Consider the following 6388-nt stretch of genomic DNA (forward strand, 5'->3'; position numbering starts at 1 on the left):
GCGGCCTCCACCTAGGCATTCCGATCACTTGACCTTACTGAAGAATTAGCTCTGTAATAACTCTGAACCCTCTATCAGAATAATACACTTGTTGGAAGGACACCATTCCTTTCAATCTCCCACTTGTCCATCCGGACAAGTGCGCATACAGTGTATAGCCCATTTCCTATGTCGCTTAATGTCTCTTCGTGAACTATAAGGTAAGGTTCATCGTCATCCTTATTAAGTTCAAAAGTATTTCTCGATCTCCGAGTTCGACTGTCAATAAGCAGATGATTTCTAATCCATCTGAGCACGGCCATGCATTTTCACAGTCTCGCTCTTCGAGCGGCCTTGTAAACAACAAAGACATGTTCCCTATTGTTAATAGGGGGACATTCCCAGTCTTGCATTGTAAGTTTCTCTTACTAAGAGGACCTAATCTCCTGAGTGTTCCCGTTATGATCCCCGGTTACGACAGACGTTAGGCAACATCAAGGAGACTAGTACTCAAACAAGAAAGCTTCACAACACTCATGGTTGAGGAAACAGGTTCCGATAGCTATAATGTGAAATGTACTTATGACAATTTTGAATCTCTTAAAGTACTCTCATAGGTCGATCTAGTGTAGTTCCAAACTAGCACCTGTGGAAATATTTATGACCATCATGTCCTTGCAGCACAAGAAACGGTGATATAAATCATACTACACACTAATCTCTGGTGGTCATCAATCGTCCATCAGTTAGATGACCTCGATTAGGGACAATTTTCGATTCAAATATTCAATGTTCACTTAAAATGTGTTTCTTTATCCAAGACATGGTCTTGATACCCTTTTTTGAATATTTTTATAAATCGAATAGACTCATTATTTAATTCTAAACCACAATTAAATAGCAACGGGGTGAAAAATAAATTTGCATAATAATTAATTACTCCATAAATGAATGGTTTCAATACAGTGTCTTACATTAAAACATCAAGTTTAATTAAAACACATGTACAGGGAGTTTCAAAGCCAGTCTCCAACGTGCTTGATTCCCATTGCCTCAATGTGCTTGTTGTGTTTCACTTGAGGCAGAGGTTTATTCAAAAGATCGGCCACATTATCATTTGTGCCGATCTTGAAAATTTTGATTTCACCTTCGGATTTCCATTCCCTTATCATGTGAAATCGCCTTTTGACATGTTTGACCTTTTGACCTTTTGACATGTTTGATCTCCAGCCTGAGCGATAGCTCCATTGTTGTCACAATAGAGATCTATCAGACCCTTAATGGAGGGTACAACACCAAGTTCACTGATGAACTTGCAAATCCAAACAGCCTCCTTAGCGGCTTTTGAAGCAGCCAAGTATTCGGCTTCAGTTGTAGAATCTGCAATGGTGCTCTGCTTGGCACTCTTCCAGCTAAAAGCTCCTCCATTTAGACAGAATATGTATCCTGACTGTGACTTGAAGTCGTCTCTGTTAGTCTGGAAGCTAGCGTCGGTGTAACCTTCAACAACCAGGTCTTTATGGCCACCATAAACCATGAATTTATCCTTGTTCCTTTTCAGGTACTTCAGGATATTCTTGGCCGCAGTCCAATGCGCCTCTCCTGGGTTTGATTGGTATCAGCTGGTAGCAATCAAGGCATACGATACATCTGGCTTGGTACATATCATGGTATACATGATCGACCCAATTAGCGAAGCATATGGAATCTGATCCATTCTCTCTCGCTCAACAGGTGTCTGTGGACACTGTTTCTTGCTGAGAGTTACGCCATGGGACATGGGTAGATGCCCTCTCTTAGCATTCTCCATGTGGAATCGTGCCAGTACCTTATCAATGTAACTACTCTAGCTCAATCCAATCATCCTCTTAGATCTATCCCAGTAAATCTTGATGCCCAATATGTATTGTGCCTCTCCTAAGTCCTTCATTGAAAAACACTTTCCCAACTAGCCCTTTACGGACTCTGGTAGTTTTGTGTTGTTTCCAATGAGCAGTATGTCATCGACATATAGGACTAGGAATGCGATGTCACTCCCACTGACCTTCTTGTATACACAAGATTCATCTGGATTCTTGATAAAACCAAACTTGATGATAGCTTCATCAAAGCGCAGATTCGAACTTCAGCTTGCTTGCTTTAGTCCATAAATGGACTTCTTAAGCTTGCATACCTTTCCAGCGTTGCTCGTATCAACAAAACCTTCTGTATGTGTCATGTACATAGTTTCTTCCAAAATCCCATTTAGGAAGGCGATTTTGACATCCATTTGCCATATTTCATAATCGTAATATGCAGCAATCGCTAGAATAATCCGGACAGACTTTAGCATTGCAACTGGTGAAAAAGTTTCATCGTAGTCAATCCCGTGGATTTGTGTATAACCTTTTTCCACCAGTGTAGCCTTATATATCGATACATTTCCATCCTTGTGTGTCTTCAATTTGAAGATCCATTTGCAACCAATGGGTGTGTAACCCTTAGGCAAATTCACCAAGTCCCAAACTTGATTTTCAAACATGGAGTCCATCTCGGATCTCATGGCTTCTTGCCATTTAGCAGAGTCGGATCTCATGGCTTCTTGTTTGTATGTCGCTGGCTCATCTCCATCCATAACTAGATGTCTTGATCATCGGTTAAGACAATACCAAGGTATCAGTCTGGTTGAGATCTTGGGCGTTGCGACCTACGAAAGGTAATGGGTTGAGCATTTACATTGTCTGTTTGATTCTGACCAATCTAATCAACTGCTTATAAAGAATTTTGATTGTCAATTTTATCAGGATGACATTGTTGTTCGTCCTCTCGAACTTCGTCCAGTTCGATTTTCCTCCCACTTGTCATTTTGGAAAGGTGTTCCTTCTCCAAACAGACACCATCTCGAGCAACAAAGACTTTGTTCTCGGATTTGTTATAGAAGTAATACCCCTTGGTTTCTTTTGGGTAGCCCACAAAGAAACACTTGTCTGATTTCGAGTGAAGCTTGTCGGAAATTAATCGTTTGACATATGCTTCGCATCCCCAAATCTTAAGAAAAGACAACCTAGGAGGTTTCTTAGTCCATGATTCATATGGAGTCTTTTCAACAACTTTTGACGGAGCTCGGTTCAGTGTTAGTGCCGCGGTTTGTAGCGCATGTCCCTAGAAAGAGATAGGAAGTTCACTAAGACCCATCATTGATCGAACCATGTCTAACAAGGTTCGGTTCCTCCGTTCAAATACTCCGTTCCATTGAGGAGTTCCAGAAGGTGTCAACTCTGAAAGAATACCATTTTCTTTCAAGTGATCGTCGAATTCATGGCTCAAATATTTGCCACCTCGATCCGATCGAAGTGCTTTAATTTTCTTGCCAAGTTGATTTTCAACTTCTTTCTGAAATTCTTTGAATTTTTCAAAGGATTCAGATTTATTCGACATTAAGTAGATATAGCCATATCTACTAATGTTTTTTAACGAAGTTGAATTCTTAGTGGTCTTAGTTAGCGGTATCAACTTTTGTCTAATCATATGTAAAACATGCAATTTTCATTGAACATATATTTGCCAGACAATTTTGAAACAACTATTGTCAAAGTCTTACATTCAAAATAGCTAGGTGTCCAACACCATAGATCATAGTATGTTCAAAAGCATGATGAAAACTAGGATTAGTTTTATTACATGTCATAGACAAAATAGTGCATGCAAGCACGACCGAAAAATCATCTTCGTCGTCTACTTGTCCTTGCACCAACACTTGATAAGCTTCCCACTTGGTTCCTGAAAAGGCAACATAAAGTGAGTCATACTTGGTATCTAATACCTATGATAAGCTTAATTTACAAATGTTTAAGGAAGATACCTGATGCAGATGCTCCATTCCTCTCCTCCTCTTCCCGAAAGAGCTTGCATTCTCTCTTGTAGTGGCCTTGCCCACCACAATAGAAGCAGCATATCTTTGCTTTGACCTTCTTAAACTCCCTTCTCCTTGATCTCAAGGGCCTCTCGGTCACTCCACATGCGGTGGCTCGGCTGAGTAGTTGCACCACCTCCATTAAGGAGCGTGTCTCCTTTCTAGCAGCTATATGCACTCTAAGTGCATCATATAGCCCGAGTGGAGCGAAGCAAGAAAAATATGCCCCGCCATCTCATCCTCCAATGAGATTCCGAGAAGCTGCATGTGTTTGAAGAACCTAGTCATTCCAAGCACATGAGGTCGGAGGGGCATGCCAGGTTTCAATTTGGCATTGTAGACCTTTGTCCAAAGCCGGCGCCTTTCCTTGGCAAGACAACCTTCATGCGGTGGTCTTATCTTCATGTTTGAAAGTGACCTAGTCAAATCAAACACGAGTCCATCATAGTTGCCATTGTCACTCTTGGTGACTCTTACATTGACAACGTCCTCAAGGGCTTTGAGGAACATGTCCGGGAGATAGGAGGGAAGACTTTCCTTCCAATCTTCCGGGATGGAATTTGCCATAAGTCATGAGACTTTCTTGCAATTGGAAGACCATTCTTCATGAGCCTCATCGGTCATGATCCCCTTAGAGAAGAAGCTTGGAATGGGAGTATCAAGAGTATACTCTAAGGAACAATTCCGGAGAATTTTCCTGAGTTCCTCCTCCCACTCCTTAAAGTTGACCAAGTTGAGGCAAAATGCCAACTTTTTGGGGAGTTCCGGGCACATATGGTTGTCGTTTGAGTTACTTGCAGACATTATTCTACAATTGAAACAATTTGAAATGAAAAACCATTCATATAACCAATAAGTTTGAAATTTAAAAGCGTTCATGCATATTTTCAATCTTATTGAGCACTTTATCCACGCATTAATAAATCGTCCCTTTTAGGCGAGAATAAAATGATTCCGAGATCCCAAAGATCAAGAAATGGTTAAGCATGCTTTGGCTTGTCTTAACATTAAATATCTTAAGGTAAGCAATCCAATTGCTAATAGCTCCAAGCTACTCTCGGTTTGATAAAATGTCGCATCTAATGCACTCTTGACATTTTATCTCTTTTGCCACGACATCTAAGGACTCCTTATTGATATCGTTGAGCTTAACCAAGACAACTTGTATACCTAGTATACCTTACGTTCCTAGGGAAGTAGTGATGCCTCGCTTTGGCGTAGCCCATCACATACGCGCATTATTTCGGTAAGTGTTGTTCTTGGAACGACAAATTTTAGCTCAATATCTTAAGGGACCTAGGGTTTCTATGTTGGTTGATTTAAGTGAACTTAACTAATTGGCGCAACATAAGAAATCCTAGACATGCATATAACATTAATATACATATATAACAACAATATATATAAAGCATAAATTGATGCATTTGGCAACTAGCATGACCCCTTGAAGTCTTCAAATCTTCAAGGGTCTTCATCTTGGCTCGTCTTCATCGAAACGCCGTCTTGAGACATCTTGGCCAAAATAAAATAACTAGCTAGTACGAATAAGATTAATCTAAAGTACAAAAATACTTAACGGTACGCAGACCGTATTTAGATTTACAAAAATACATGACGGAACGCAGTCCGTATTTTCTATCCTAGTCGGGTCCCACTAGTTGCCATTTTCTCAAAACCTGTTTTGAAAGCAATTTTCCATTCACCCATTCACTATTTGTGAATGGCCCATGCATATTAAATACATAATTAAACACGCAAAACTAGTAACTAACTTAGGTGGTTAATCAGATTAATGCGCCTAATTAAAACTAGTCAAAGTTGTTAAATCCATTATTTCTAAGGTGCAAAAATTGCTCACGAAGTTAACTAAGCTCCCACTAAATTCCGCATCCAAACTTAATCCATCCGATTAATTAAGTTGGCATAACCCATAATTTGTCAAAATTTTGCAAAAACCAATAAATCGAGGATTCAACCTCGTTAAAATAATTACATAAATATTTTAAAACGGCAAAATTTTGCCAAATACATAGCTCCAAAAATTAAGCAACGTAGCCACAACCAAGCATGGTGCATTGCGCCCCATGGCTGCTAGGCAGCAGTGGGCTGGCTGGCTGGGGCTTGCTGCCTCGCTGCCCAGCAGCAGCACAAGCACGCCAGCAGCCTACGCCATACACGCACCAGCAGCATCAAGGCTTGTGCTGGCGCTTGGTGCTAGCATGTTGCGCCCAGCACATCACACTATGCTGGCCAGCACCAGGTGCTTGCTACGCATGCTAGCTCGCATGCTGGCGCCTGCCAGCAAGTGGTGGGTTGGCTGGTGCTTGCTACCACGCTGCCTAGCAGCATCCCAAGCAACCAGCAGCCAATGCCACTGCCCAAACCCAGCGCCTTAGCACCCCTCGCCACACAGCCACGCACCATTGATGCTCAGCCCATGCGCGCACCATAGGCAGCCTACATGTGGGCTACTAGGCAGCCCGGCTAGCCTTGGTGACGCTTGCGGTTTTGCATCGA

The sequence above is a fragment of the Chenopodium quinoa genome, unplaced genomic scaffold, assembly GCF_001683475.1.
Source record: "Chenopodium quinoa cultivar QQ74 unplaced genomic scaffold, ASM168347v1, whole genome shotgun sequence".
Classification (NCBI taxonomy): Eukaryota; Viridiplantae; Streptophyta; class Magnoliopsida; order Caryophyllales; family Amaranthaceae; genus Chenopodium; species Chenopodium quinoa.